Source organism: Procambarus clarkii, chromosome 52 (assembly GCF_040958095.1).
Source record: "Procambarus clarkii isolate CNS0578487 chromosome 52, FALCON_Pclarkii_2.0, whole genome shotgun sequence".
Lineage (NCBI taxonomy): Eukaryota > Metazoa > Arthropoda > Malacostraca > Decapoda > Cambaridae > Procambarus > Procambarus clarkii.
The window spans coordinates 19378928-19394623 of record NC_091201.1 but is presented as its reverse complement, the minus strand read 5'-3'; the positions used below and the strand labels follow the sequence as shown (position 1 = coordinate 19394623).

Below are 15696 nucleotides of genomic sequence, written 5' to 3'. Positions count from 1 at the left end.
CAACAAAGCATCTACAACCCATGGACCCTTCCAGAAAGCAGCGGTTTCATTCTTGGCCAGAAAAGAAGGAAACGGCTGCAACCGAACCAATCTACCACCAGGACCGAAAGAGCAGAAGCCCCTGCGCAGGGCGAGAGAATGAAGCTCCTTGACCCGACCCCCAGAGGCCAATGCCAACAGGAAAAAAAAAAAGTCTTAAAAAAAACAATCCTGAACTGGAGGGGGCCACAACAAACCGAGGAGAAGAGAAAAAAAGAGAGCATCTGGTCCAAAGACCAGGATGGCTCATGAGACGCATGAGCAGACCAGAGGTGAAACAATGCACGAGACAGCTTGCAGAATGGGGCAGAAGTACCATCAACACCAAACACAAGATGGAGTGGCTTCGCCAGCACTGCACAATATGAGGCGACAGTATCCAGCACAAGATGACAGTCCTGGAACAACCACAAAAGGAAGGACAAAACAACCCTATCAGAGATTGAAGTACACCGAAGTACACATACTGCCGATGATAGACTCGAGTCAGAAACACGAGATGCGAAGACACGAGGAGAAGAACGAACCATCCTTGTACCGGGCTGGACCGATCTACTGAAAGAGGGGGAAGACGTGGGAAGACTCTCGGGTTCAGATACCAAGCAAGCATCGCCTGAAACCGAGGCTGGGCTGGCCACCAAGGAGCCAGAAGGACAACTCTTTCCTGGTAAGTCTCCAAGCGAGCCAGGACCTGGAGCAACAGCTGAACCGGGGATAAGAGGTACAGGTAACCCCACCTCGCCCAGTCCTGCCTGAAGGCAAGGATTGCCTGATGGTGAAGACTGCCTGAAGGTAAGGACTGCCTGAAGGCGACCCTGATGGGTTCGCAGTCGGGGAAGGGAGCCAGTGTACCTGGAGATGCCTCGACCATGCCGACACGAAGAGATCCACTTCCGGAGGCCCGAACGTCTGGTAGAGCCAACTGAACGAGTTGGCGTCAACCATCCATTCCGTGAACAGGGAGAAATGAACTGGGACAAGCCGTCCACCAGGACATTGGACACCCTCCGAACGTGAACTACCAGGAGAGCCAAACCAGGAACTCAGCAAACGACAAAGCGACCAACCCCAAAGAGCCAAGACTGCATGGACCCCCCCCCTCCCTTAGGTTCAGGCAATGAATCATCAGGGAATAGTCCAAATGGAGCCAGATTGTCGCTCCGCATGCGACCCAAACCCTCAGGGGGGCATCTACACAGCAGTGGACTTCCGCACTGTGCTGTGAGTCTGACAAAAGGACGGACCCCACCGTCCCTGGCCAACCAGGTGAACACTGGTCACAAAGCCCCAACCAAGAGACGTCGCATATGTGAACAAATCGAGTGAGGGCTCGGGTAGGTGCCAAGACACTAAACCAAAAAATACCCAAAAAGGAAGCTGGCGACACAGAAACCGATGCAAAGCCCCCGGAGGCTGAACATAGCGGTCGTCAGAGAGGCGGTAGGGACGTCCCCGAATGAACCAGAACAGCCTATGAAGCCACAGCCGACCCAGTGGGTAGACTATCATGGCAAAGTTCAGGCTCCCCCACAAACTTTTGAGCAACAGCTGCGTGACCTGGAAGCCCCTTAGAAACAGACGAAGGCGGGAACGGAGGCGAAGCAGAGCCACCGGAGGAAGAGACAAGGAAGGGGTTCGAGCGTCCCACACAAGACCCAGCCAAGATTGAACCTGAGAGGGAATCAGATGGGACTTCCGCCAGTTCACCAAGAGCTTGAACCTGGCAAGCTGGGAAAGAACCAAATCCCTAGCAAGCAGACGCCAATTGGCTGGGAACCCAAACCAGCCAGTCGTCGAGGTAGACCGGAACCTGAACACCTAACAGATGCAGGCAGGTCACCACGACCCAAGTAAGGCATGTGAAAACACGAGATGCCAGATTCAAGCTGAATGGAAGGCAATGAAAGCGGTAACCCTGATGCCTCACAACAAAACCAAGCCAGTCCCTGAACCTCAGATGAATAAGGATGTGCCAATACACGTCCTTGAGGTGCAGGGACACCATCCAAGCGCCCAGCTCCAACAAAAGACGGATCTGGGACAGAGTAGTCATCCAAAAGGAGGGGCAATAAACACACGAGTTCAGACGGGACAAGTCCAGAATGAATCGGAGGTCCACACAATCCCATTTGGGGATCGGAAATGGGCAGGAAATCCACCTGAGGGATGAGGTTGTTTCGACCATGCCCAAGCGAACCCACTTCGAGATGGCTTGACAGAGCACAGGAGAAGAGGCCTGCCCCGCCAGCCCCGAACCCCCCAAAGGAGAAAGAGCCACCCAACGCCACCGCAGGCCACATGAAACGACCCGAAAGGTACACAAATCATGGAGCCAGGTGCAAGCGAACAGATTAAGCCTTCCCCCCATCGCCCCCTTCAATGGGACGAACCGCAAAAGGGCTGACACACCTTACCAGGACCTAAGCGTCACATGGGGCGATCCCCGCGGCAACTAGAAAAAGATGGAACCAGAGGCTGTGCCTGCCCCAAATATGGAACCACTTTCCTACCATGATGGGAGAACCCCGAGCCCTGGCACGATCCTTCCAGGAAGAGCCCCCACGAGCCCCCGGAGAACTAACAAGTCGGACATAGGACAGCAACTAGCTGAAGCTGCCTGCAGATACTGCACCACTGCAGACTGCAAACAGAAGCGGACAAAAAGGCAAAGACAACCTAAGAGCCAGGGTCCAAGCGGATTCCAAGGAAAAAGCAAGAACCACCTGCCTAACACGAGTCAAGAAGCAAAAAAAAAAACGCAAATCTGCATCCCACAGGAGCAGCGTGAACAGCTTCAACAATGCCCGCACCGCCGAGGGCAGCGCACCAGATCCAGAGGCAGCCCTAAGCTCCTCCACATCCAACCCAAGCCAATCCGAGGGCAGCTCGAGGAGGGAAAAAATGCAGGGCCGAAGCCAGCAGGCTACGAGTACGCAAATCAATCCTCCGCAACCAAGGCAGCCAAAAGGGGAAAAAACATGCACATGAAGCTGCATCACACAAACAGCCCACGGAAGGGCAGGGGTGAACACGTATGCATTGAGACGCTCAAATTCGTCCCAGGAAAACCTGCAACACCGCCTGAGCCTCCCTCCACTCAAGCGCGAGGGAGCGACAGAACGTGTGCCACGCCTCCAACAAGAAGAGCGGACAGTCTCCCAACCAGGACGACTCTGGAACTTCGTAACAAACCCAATAAGGACAAGAAGATCAATACACACAAGAACACGGATCCATCACGAAAGCATAATCCGGGTCGCACGGGAGGTAAGCTAGCTGCAAGGGCTTCCCGCACCACATGTGACAGGACGCGGGAAGCTGAAAACCTCCGGAAGGACGGGGCCCGAGGAACCCATGGGATTACGGAACCGAACCCAGGGAGAGATAGACGCCAAATCCAATTCGTACAAGGAGGGAGTGAAAGAAAACCCCCTCTCCTTTTAACACCAAGCCCCGCTCCGAGGGCATAAAAACCCTGGCAGGGTCCAAACAGGGCCCATGGCCCCCAAGTTAACCCCTCCCCCGCCCTGGGAACCTCTCCCCGAGGACCCAGGGCAGAGCCGGCCTCCAAACCTCCAGCCTCTAAAGAAAAGGCAGGAATGAAAGGGGCCCACTGGTCAGACTCGGAAGCTCCAGCTGGAGGACCAGGCTTGAATGCCTCCACCACAACCCCGAAAGGGAATTACCCCGAGACTGCCCGAGTCTCAACACCAACTAGACCCCTGACCCGACTCCGAAACCCTCAGACGTTTCTGAGCCAGAAGCAATGGGGAGGAGGAACCAGATGCACAACAGAAGGGGAATGACTACGCGGGGGTGGACGAAACCAAAGTCGAAGCGACTCCTATCCTCAAGTCTGGGTCCTAAAACCAAAACAGGGCAGTCTCAGGACATTCGTGGATGCAACCAACCTAGCGCGTTGCAGCAACCTGAACCCAGCATTCAACACAGTAACCGCCTGCACCCTCATATCATGAATAGTAACAAACGTCGCACGACTTCGGGTCAAAAGAATCACCGACCCAACAGACAGCATGGCGGAGGCACAATCGGTGAGTGTCACCCCTGAGACAAGGGGGACAGAGCAACCTTCAAACTCACACGAAGCGAGAGGGGACTCAAGGGTCACATCCATCGGACCATGTAGCCCCTGCGGGGTTTCCCAAGGGCCTTAGCCTTGGTAACACGCTATGGGAAGCCCAGACAGGGTACTGCGAACTGAACCGGCACCCAAGTCTACCAAACAAACTTCTAAAAGCCAAATCTCCGGGACATGTCCACCCACGGGGGCCTAGCAGGGGATATCACCAAAATACAAAAGTGTATATATACATACACCTCAACAACAGCTAAGGGGAACGAATGAAGGCGGGAACAAAAACACACAAAAAAAAAAAAAAGTATGAGGACAACATACCCAGGCAAAATGCAGCTGGCTGCTATAATAGGTGAGAACTAGCTTTGCAGTACCCTGTGTCCCTACTAGTGACGAAAACTACCTCCTACCCAGAGACAAACAAGGGCAACAAAACCCCAGCTAACCCCAAGGGCGGCCAAGTACCGAGAAGTAAAAGACACAGCGGAGGTAGATCCCAAGGTGACTTGTGGAAAGCGGCTCCTAAGCCCCAAGAGCAACACTTACCAAGCTCCTAGGGAAGGGAACCCTAGGCGCATGCAGCCCGAGTACTGTGGAATATTATTCCTGGCTCACACACCACCTGTAGAGACAAACCATGCCACAAGGCACAGAACTGAGACAAAAAGCAGGAGCCAGAGGCACAAGACTACTCCAGTATCGCATCAGCCAAGAACTGACAGTTGGATCACTGGCGCATGGGTCTGGGGCTCCCCCTTCCACCTCCCGGGCAGGGGAGGGGGGGTTGCGCAGACAGCAGCGCGGCAATGTGATGATGTCATGCTCGTTTACTAATTTTTGTTTGGGGAGTTCTGTCCACTCGTTCGGTTTTCAGTAGCAATAGATTCACCAGAATAGGAGTTTGTTTTAGGGCGCCTACCTTTCTGGGTGCCAGACCCAGTAGATGACAGACATAGAATGCTCCCAACCACATGGAGGTTTCTATAGGCCACTGCTCCTCGCGCCTCTCTGAGGGGGCTAGGTTCTGGCTCGTGGTGCCCGGTAGGCAAGAACTCCATGCACATTCACTGATGCCAGAAAGTTATACATATCCATTCAACCTGGATAGCGCCGGGAAGCCAACGGGGCTCCCCCCCCCAGAGAAGAAAGGAAATTAGATGACGACGCAGATAGTAAATAACCAGAGTTAAATGTAATGAAACACCATTTTCTGGGTGAGCCCTGGAAGCTCCCTGAAGCTATCTGAACTAATATAGTGCTATATTAGTTTGGGGTCATCAGTCATGAGTCCTTTGCCTACTAGGGACCACGAGCCAAAACCTGGCCCCCCCTCTTAGGCCACCACATTTCAGGGAGCAATGCCTTTTGAGCACTTTATATTTAAAGTATAACATAATTGCCATCAAAGAGGAAAAGCACCCAGAAAGGTAGGCGAATCAAAACAGACCAATGTCTGGTTACACCATGCAAGCTACGAACTAAACTGAGCGAAAGACTCCCCCAGAAAGAAAACCAACTAGCAACAATTCATGCAACTAGCACTCCCACTCAGTAGTGCTACCCCTGCCCTCCTCCCCACCCCCCCAAAGGGGAAAGGGTGAATTTGACCACCATCACTCCAGTTCTTGAACTGTGAAAACCGCTGACCGGAGGGAGGGAGGGTGTCAGGGAGCCTCCGGGGTCAACCAGAAAATGCTGTTTCATTACATTTTATACTGGTTTTCTGTAGGGAGCCCTGTCGGCTCCATATGCATATGGGACGTGCCTATTTGCATCCTTGAGGTCCAGGAAGACCATCTAAGTACCCGACTTGAAAACAAGCCAGACTTGGGACCATGTGTCATCCAAAAGGAGGGGCAAGTAATCAAACAATGCAGACGAGTCAAGTCCACAATGTACCGAAGATCTGCACGGTCCCGTTCCAGCACTGGAAACAAGTGGGAAACGCACTTGAGACGACCCGACAGAGACAGGGAAGAGGCCTACCCCTGGACACCTGACCATTCCCCCCCCCCCCCCAAACAGGAGGAAAGGCCTCGGGAAGACTGATGATTGTCTCCTTGAGGCAGGGGCAATGAACAACCTTCAACTTCACACTGGGCGAGAGTGGACTCTGAAGAAGCATCCATGGTACCACTGAGCCCGTAGAGTAAATCGAGCCCTATGGGAAGCCAAGGCACTGGGGCCAGCTAAGCTGGTAGAATCCTGTCTGTTAGCAGGCAAACTGACTACCAGTAGCAGCTGTGAAACCTCAGAGGCAACATAGGACTACCAAAACAACCTCGGCTAGCCTAATAAGAATCTAAGCAGACCTCCTCTATCTACAAAAAGTAAATGACAGAAAATGAAAACAAAATCCCCCGAAGACACACAACAAGTAAACAGGCAGTCAGAGAGAAACATCGGCTGCCGCTAATGCAAGCTGCGCCAGGCACAGTATGCTCCTCCCTCCCAGTCAAAACACTTCTTTACCCAGAGCAAAATGAAAAGCCCCAAGACATCCAATGCACCCCAAGGGCGAAGACAACCTCAAATGAAGAAGTCCTCAACAGGGAGTGATTCCCGAACACCCCAGGGAAGATAATCCTGACACACAAGGATCAGGAGCACCTACAGAGCCCCTAGGGAACTAGGGAATGGAACCCTAGGCGCATGCAGCTCCAGTACACTAATATACTTGGCCACCACACCACACACACACACACACACACACACACACACACACACACACACACACACACACACACACACACACACACACACAACATGATCTACCAGTTGGTATACAGAATTATATGAACATGTTTGCTGATGATGCTAAGATAATAGGAAGGATAAGAAATTTTGATGATTGTCATGCCCTTCAAGAAGACCTGGACAAAATAAGTATATGGAGCACCACCTGGCAAATGGAATTTAATTTGTTAATAAATGTCATGTTATGGAATGTGGAATAGGAGAACATAGACCCCATACAACCTATATATTATGTGAGAAATCTTTAAAGAATTCTGATAAAGAAAGAGATCTAGGGATGGTTCTAGATAGAAAACTATCACCTGAGGACCACATAAAGAATATTGTGCAAGGAGCCTATGCGATGCTTTCTAACTTCAGAATTGCATTTAAATACATGGATGGCGATATACTAAAGAAATTGTTCATGACTTTTGTTAGGCCAAAGCTAGAATATGCAGTTGTTGTGTGGTGCCCATATCTTAAGAAGCACATCAACAAACTGGAAAAGGTGCAAAGACATGCTACGAAGTGGCTCCCAGAACTGAAGGGCAAGAGCTACGAGGAGAGGTTGAAAGCATTAAACATGCCAAAACTAGAAGACAGAAGAAAAAGAGGTGATATGATCACTACATACAAAATAGTAACAGGAATTGATAAAATCGACAGGGAAGATTTCCTGAGACCTGGCACTTCAAGAACAAGAGGTCATAGATTTAAACTAGCTAAACACAGATGCCGAAGAAATATAAGAAAATTCACCTTCGCAAATAGAGTGGTAGACGGTTGGAACAAGTTAAGTGAGAAGGTGGTGGAGGCCAAGACCGTCAGTAGTTTCAAAGCGTTATATGACAAAGAGTGCTGGGAAGACGGGACACCACGAGCGTAGCTCTCATCCTGTAACTACACTTAGGTAATTACTTAGGTAATTACACACCTCGTAGGGGCCTCGTAGCCTGGTGGATAGCGCGCAGGACTCGTAATTCTGTGGCGCGGGTTCGATTCCCGCACGAGGCAGAAACAAATGGGCAAAGTTTCTTTCACCCTAAGTGCCCCTGTTATCTAGCAGTAAATAGGTACCTGGGAGTTAGTCAGCTGTCACGGGCTGCTTCCTGGGGTGTGTGTGTGGTGTGGAAAAAAAAAAAGTAGTTAGTAAACAGTTGATCGACAGTTGAGAGGCGGGCCGAAAGAGCAAAGCTCAACCCCTGCAAAAACACAACTAGTAAACACACACACACACACACACACCCTCAATTATAGACCTGTATCATTGACAAGTGTAATAGTGAAAGTATTGGAAAAACTAATCAAAACTAAATGGGTAGAACACCTGGAGAGAAATGATATAATATCAGACAGACAGTATGGTTTTCGATCTGGAAGATCCTGTGTATCGAATTTACTCAGTTTCTATGATCGAGCCACAGAGATATTACAGGAAAGAGATGGTTGGGTTGACTGCATCTATCTGGACCTAAAAAAGGCTTTCGACAGAGTTCCACATAAGAGGTTGTTCTGGAAACTGGAAAATATTGGAGGGGTGACAGGTAAGCTTCTAACATGGATGATAAATTTTCTGACTGATAGAAAAATGAGGGCAGTAATCAGAGGCAATGTATCGGAATGGAGAAATGTCACAAGTGGAGTACCACAGGGTTCAGTTCTTGCACCAGTGATGTTTATTGTGTACATAAATGATCTACCAGTTGGTATACAGAATTATATGAACATGTTTGCTGATGATGCTAAGATAATAGGAAGGATAAGAAATTTAGATGACTGTCATGCCCTTCAAGAAGACCTGGACAAAATAAGTATATGGAGCACCACTTGGCAAATGGAATTTAATGTTAATAAATGTCATGTTATGGAATGTGGAATAGGAGAACATAGACCCCACACAACCTATATATTATGTGAGAAATATTTAAAGAATTCTGATAAAGAAAGAGATCTAGGAGTGGTTCTAGATAGAAAACTATCACCTGAGGACCACATAAAGAATATTGTGCAAGGAGCCTATGCAATGCTTTCTAACTTCAGAATTGCATTTAAATACATGGATGGCGATATACTAAAGAAATTGTTCATGACTTTTGTTAGGCCAAAGCTAGAATATGCAGCTGTTGTGTGGTGCCCATATCTTAAGAAGCACATCAACAAACTGGAAAAGGTGCAAAGACATGCTACTAAGTGGCTCCCAGAACTGAAGGGCAAGAGCTACGAGGAGAGGTTAGAAGCATTAAATATGCCAAAACTAGAAGACAGAAGAAAAAGAGGTGATATGATCACTACGTACAAAATAGTAACAGGAATTGATAAAATCGACAGGGAAGACTTCCTGAGACCTGGCACTTCAAGAACAAGAGGCCATAGATTTAAACTAGCTAAACACAGATGCCGAAGAAATATAAGAAAATTCACCTTCGCAAATAGAGTGGTAGACGGTTGGAACAAGTTAAGTGAGAAGGTGGTGGAGGCCAAGACCGTCAGTAGTTTCAAAGCGTTATATGACAAGGAGTGCTGGGAAGACGGGACACCACGAGCGTAGCTCTCATCCTGTAACTACACTTAGGTAATTACACTTAGGTAATTACACACACAGGCCAAAAATCCAGAACAGGAAATTTAAGGCCTGAGGTGACGATCTGACCATCAGCACATCAGTTTAAGAACTGGAGTGGTGGGAAGCCGGCTCTTCCCCTTCCCCCTTCGGAGGGCAGAGGGTAGCACTAACAAGCAGAAGTGGTAGTTACATGTACTGTTGCTTGTTTCTTTTCTTTCTGGGGGAGTTTTTCACTCAGTTTAAGATGTAACTTGCATAGTGTAACCAGACATTGGTCTGTTTTGATTCGCATATCTTTCTGGGCGTCTTCCCCGGTCGATGGCAATTATGATATTTTAAATATAAAGTGCTCAATGTCCATTGCTCCCTGCGCCTCTTTGAGGGGGGGCCTGGTTCTGGCTCATAGTCGAGAAAATTTGTGTTAGAATTATTAATCTTACTTTTTCGGTCATATTTAATAATATATATATATATGTCGTACCTAGTAGCCAGAACGTCGTACTCGGCCTACTATGCAAGGCCCGATTTGCCTAATAGGCCAAATTTTCATGAATTAATTGTTTTTCGACTACCTAACCTACCTAACCTGACCTAACATAACTTTTTCGGCTACCTAACCTAACCTAACCTATAAAGATAGGTTAGGTTAAGTTAGGTAGGGTTGGTTAGGTTCAGTCATATATCTACATTAATTTTAACTCCAATAAAAAAAAAATTGTCCTCAAACATAATGAAATGGTAGCTTTATCATTTCATAAGAAAATAATTAGAAAAAATATATTAATTAAGGAAAACTTGGCTTATTAGGCAAATCGGGCCTTGCATAGTAGGCTGAGAAGTGCATTCTGGCTACTAGGTACGATATATATATATATATATATATATATATATATATATATATATATATATATATATATATATATATATATAAATATATATATATATATATATATATATATATATATATATATATATATAAATATATATATATATATATATATATATATATATATATATATATATATATATATATATATATATATATATATATATATATATACAGTGGTACCTCGGAATGCGATTGTCCCTGTATGCGAGGTTTTCGGAAGGCGAGGTGTATTTACTCCAAAAATTTGTCTCAGAAGGCGAGGGTTACTTCGGGAGGCGAGTTTGGACGCGAGTTTGTTGATACGCGTACAGCCGACCTAGCGCGTTCGTCGCCCCTCCGCCCCGCCGCCCCTCAGTTTATTATTGTCTCGCGCTCAGTGACTACCCCCACATCAATTCTTCTCGCGGATTTTCAGTGTTTTGTTGGATTTTTGGTGATTTGTCTATACAATTTGTTATTATATATCTCACCATGGGTCCCAAGAAAGCCAGTGGTAAGGATAAAGGCCAGAAAGCTCATGTGAGGATGACAATAGAGGAGAAACAAGAGATCATTCGGAAGCATGAGAACGGTACACGTGTTGTTGAACTTTGTAGGCAGTACAACAAAGCCACATCAACAATATGCACTATACTTAAGAAGAAAAATAAGATTATGGGTGCTAAAGTGGCAAAAGGAGTAAGAACATTAACGGCACAAAGACCACAAATACTTGAAGAAGTGGAAAAGTTGTTATTAATTTGGATACACGACAAGGAGTTGAGGGGTGATAGTGTTTCGGAGGCCATTATTTGTGAGAAAGCCAGGGTGTTGCACGAAGACCTTCTAAAGAATACCCCTGCAACGAGTGATGCAGATAAGAAAGAGTTTAAGGCAAGCAGGGGCTGGTTTGAAAAATTTAGAAAGAGAAGTGGTATCCATAGTGTTACAAGGCATGGGGTTATGTGATGTGATTATGGAAGGGGACTCCCCTTCCAAACAGTAACTCCTCTCCTCCTCCCCCCTCCTCACCATCTTCCATACGCCTACAGCACTCGACAGCAAGGTAAGTAATAACTGGAACACAGTTTTGTAGGTTTATTTAGATGAATTAGGTATAAAAATTTAGTTAGATGTGGGGTTTTTGGGGTAGTCAGGAACGGATTAATTCATTTCCCTTTATTTCTTATGGGGAAATTAACTTCGGAATGCGAGTTTTCGGAAGGCGAGGCGTCTCCAGGAACGGATTAAACTCTTATTCTGAGGTATGCCTGTATATATATATATATATATATATATATATATATATATATATATATATATATATATATATATATATATATATATATAATATATATATAATATATATATATATATATTATTAAATATGACCAAAAAAGTAAGATTAATAATTCTAACACGAATTTTCTCAATCTTTCGTACATTTCGTTTCACTGTTGGAGGTAAATCAAAAATCAATTCTCCAAAATTCATTTTTATTTCTATTCTGATGCGACATGAGCGCGTTTCGTAAAACTTATTACATTTTCAAAGACTTTAGTTCACAAATACACAACTGAATAGAACTTACGCATCTCCGATTTTATATCTACATTTGAGTGAGGTGGAAGGGGTGATGTGGCATTAACACAAGACAGAACAAGATGTGGTATTAATAGGGTATTAATTTCATCAACACAAGACAGAACAAGAGTATTAATAGGGTATTAATTTCATCAACACAAGACAGAACACGAAACAATGGATATTGAATAGAAGTGTTTGTAGAAAGCCTATTGGTCCATATTTTTTGATGCTTCTATATTGGAGCGGAGTCTTGAGGTGGGTAGAATATAGTTGTGCAATAATTGGCTGTTGATTGCTGGTGTTGACTTCTTGATGTGTAGTGCCTCGCAAACGTCAAGCCGCCTGCTATCGCTGTATCTATCGATGATTTCTGTGTTGTTTACTAGGATTTCTCTGGCGATGGTTTGGTTGTGGGAAGAGATTATATGTTCCTTAATGGAGCCCTGTTGCTTATGCATCGTTAAACGCCTAGAAAGAGATGTTGTTGTCTTGCCTATATACTGGGTTTTTTGGAGCTTACAGTCCCCAAGAGGGCATTTGAAGGCATAGACGACGTTAGTCTCTTTTAAAGCGTTCTGTTTTGTGTCTGGAGAGTTTCTCATGAGTAGCCTGGCCGTTTTTCTGGTTTTATAGTAAATCGTCAGTTGTATCCTCTGATTTTTGTCTGTAGGGATAACGTTTCTATTAACAATATCTTTCAGGACCCTTTCCTCCGTTTTATGAGCTGTGGAAAAGAAGTTCCTGTAAAATAGTCTAATAGGGGGTATAGGTGTTGTGTTAGTTGTCTCTTCAGAGGTTGCATGGCTTTTCACTTTCCTTCTTATGATGTCTTCGACGAAACCATTGGAGAAGCCGTTATTGACTAGGACCTGCCTTACCCTACAGAGTTCTTCGTCGACTTGCTTCCATTCTGAGCTGTGGCTGAGAGCACGGTCGACATATGCGTTAACAACACTCCTCTTGTACCTGTCTGGGCAGTCGCTGTTGGCATTTAGGCACATTCCTATGTTTGTTTCCTTAGTGTAGACTGCAGTGTGGAAACCTCCGCCCTTTTCCATGACTGTTACATCTAGAAAGGGCAGCTTCCCATCCTTTTCCATCTCGTAAGTGAAACGCAGCACGGAACTCTGCTCAAATGCCTCCTTCAGCTCCTGCAGATGTCTGACATCAGGTACCTGTGTAAAAATGTCGTCAACATACCTGCAGTATATGGCCGGTTTCAAGTTCATGTCGACTAAGACTTTTTGCTCGATGGTACCCATGTAGAAGTTTGCAAACAGGACACCTAGGGGAGAACCCATGGCGACCCCATCTACTTGCTTATACATGTGCCCATCTGGGCTCAAGAAGGGTGCCTCTTTAGTACAAGCTTGGAGTAGTTTCCTCAGAATATTTTCTGGTATGTCAAGAGGAGTACAGGCTGGATCACAATACACTCTGTCGGCTATCATTCCGATTGTTTCGTCCACAGGTACGTTGGTAAACAGCGATTCTACGTCCAACGAGGCTCTTATCCCTGTGGCCCGTGTGCCCCGCAGTAAGTCAACAAATTCCTTTGGAGACTTCAGGCTGAAGGCGCAAGGAACATAAGGAGTCAGCAGGCCGTTGAGTCGCTTCGCCAGTCTGTACGTTGGTGTGGGTATCTGGCTAATGATTGGCCGAAGTGGGTTTCCGGGCTTGTGCGTCTTGACATTTCCATACGCATATCCAGGTTTATATTCCCCAATGATCTTTGGCAGGTGGAGTCCGGATTTCTTGGCGTTCACAGTTTCGATCAGTTTGTTGACCTTTGCTTTTAATTCGGCTGTAGTGTCCTTCGTTACCCTTTGGAACTTAGTTTGGTCAGAGAGTATGATGTTCATTTTCGCCAGATATTCGTCTTTTTTAAGAATGACATATATTGGCGACTTGTCACCTCTCCTGACAACTATCTCCTTGTTCTCACGAAGGCTTTTAGCTGCCGCTTTAAGCTCGGGGGACAGTATGGTGCTTCTGTAGTTGCCTCGATTCTTTCCTCCTTCTGCAATAAGTTCTGCTTGTAAGGTATCTTTGGTAGTGACCTTCTTTTGTGTCTCGAGGTCGAATATGTCGTCCAACAGAATTTCCAACTCTACTTTCCGGGCCATCTCACTCGGTCTGGACATAACATGACAGTTTATAGCCCAGATTTAGGAGAGTGACTTGGTCCTCAGTGAGGTTAATTCCTGCAAGGTTCAGGAAGCCATCTCTTGGTCGTGGAATTGCCATAGGTCCTCCATATAATGTTGTTAGTTTCTTGATAATCCTTGTTTCAGTGCTGAGGTGATGTTGGTCTGTGAGGATGTCGAGGTGTTGTTCAATGCGGGTACGGATACTATCGTCGATGTTGCTATTTCTCCACTCGTTTGTACATCATAAGAAGGAAAGTGAAAAGCCATGCAACCTCTGAAGAGACAACTAACACAGCACCTATACCCCCTATTAGACTATTTTACAGGAACTTCTTTTCCACAGCTCATAAAACGGAGGAAAGGGTCCTGAAAGATATTGTTAATAGAAACGTTATCCCTACAGACAAAAATCAGAGGATACAACTGACGATTTACTATAAAACCAGAAAAACGGCCAGGCTACTCATGAGAAACTCTCCAGACACAAAACAGAACGCTTTAAAAGAGACTAACGTCGTCTATGCCTTCAAATGCCCTCTTGGGGACTGTAAGCTCCAAAAAACCCAGTATATAGGCAAGACAACAACATCTCTTTCTAGGCGTTTAACGATGCATAAGCAACAGGGCTCCATTAAGGAACATATAATCTCTTCCCACAACCAAACCATCGCCAGAGAAATCCTAGTAAACAACACAGAAATCATCGATAGATACAGCGATAGCAGGCGACTTGACGTTTGCGAGGCACTACACATCAAGAAGTCAACACCAGCAATCAACAGCCAATTATTGCACAACTATATTCTACCCACCTCAAGACTCCGCTCCAATATAGAAGCATCAAGAAATATGGACCAATAGGCTTTCTACAAACACTTCTATTCAATATCCATTGTTTTGTGTTCTGTCTTGTGTTGATGAAATTAATACCCTATTAATACTCTTGTTCTGTCTTGTGTTGATGAAATTAATACCCTATTAATACCACATCTTGTTCTGTCTTGTGTTAATGCCACATCACCCCTTCCACCTCACTCAAATGTAGATATAAAATCGGAGATGCGTAAGTTCTATTCAGTTGTGTATTTGTGAACTAAAGTCTTTGAAAATGTAATAAGTTTTACGAAACGCGCTCGTGTCGCGTCAGACTAGAAATAAAAATGAATTTTGGAGAATTGATTTTTGATTTACCTCCAACAGTGAAACGAAATGTACGAAAGATTGAGAAAATTCGTGTTAGAATTATTAATCTTACTTTTTCGGTCATATTTAATAATATATGTCTACAGGAAAGACTGCTACCAAAATATACTAATATATATATATATATATATATATATATATATATATATATATATATATATATATATATATATATATATATATATATATATATATATATCCGATTGTTTTGTGTATGAAAAATATGATTAGTATTCCGTATAAAATGTATTTTTAAGTTAATATTTTTGAGTGTGTGGAACGGATTAATTCAATTTACATTATTTCTTATGGGAAAATTTGTTTCAGTTTACAAATTTTCAGTTTACGAACCATGTCTGGGAACAGATTAAATTCATAAACGAAGGTACCACTGTAAAAGTCTTCCATTGTCCAGTATAGGTTGTAGTAGTTTAGAAGGGCACTATGTACA

General features: G+C 45.2%; 1 protein-coding gene across 1 annotated transcript in view; it reads right to left on the bottom strand.

Moving 5' to 3' along the window:
• Nucleotides 1-15696, bottom strand: part of LOC123763679 (sphingomyelin phosphodiesterase) — a gene marked incomplete in the record, with an annotated part of 310341 nt that overhangs the window by 214454 nt on the left and 80191 nt on the right.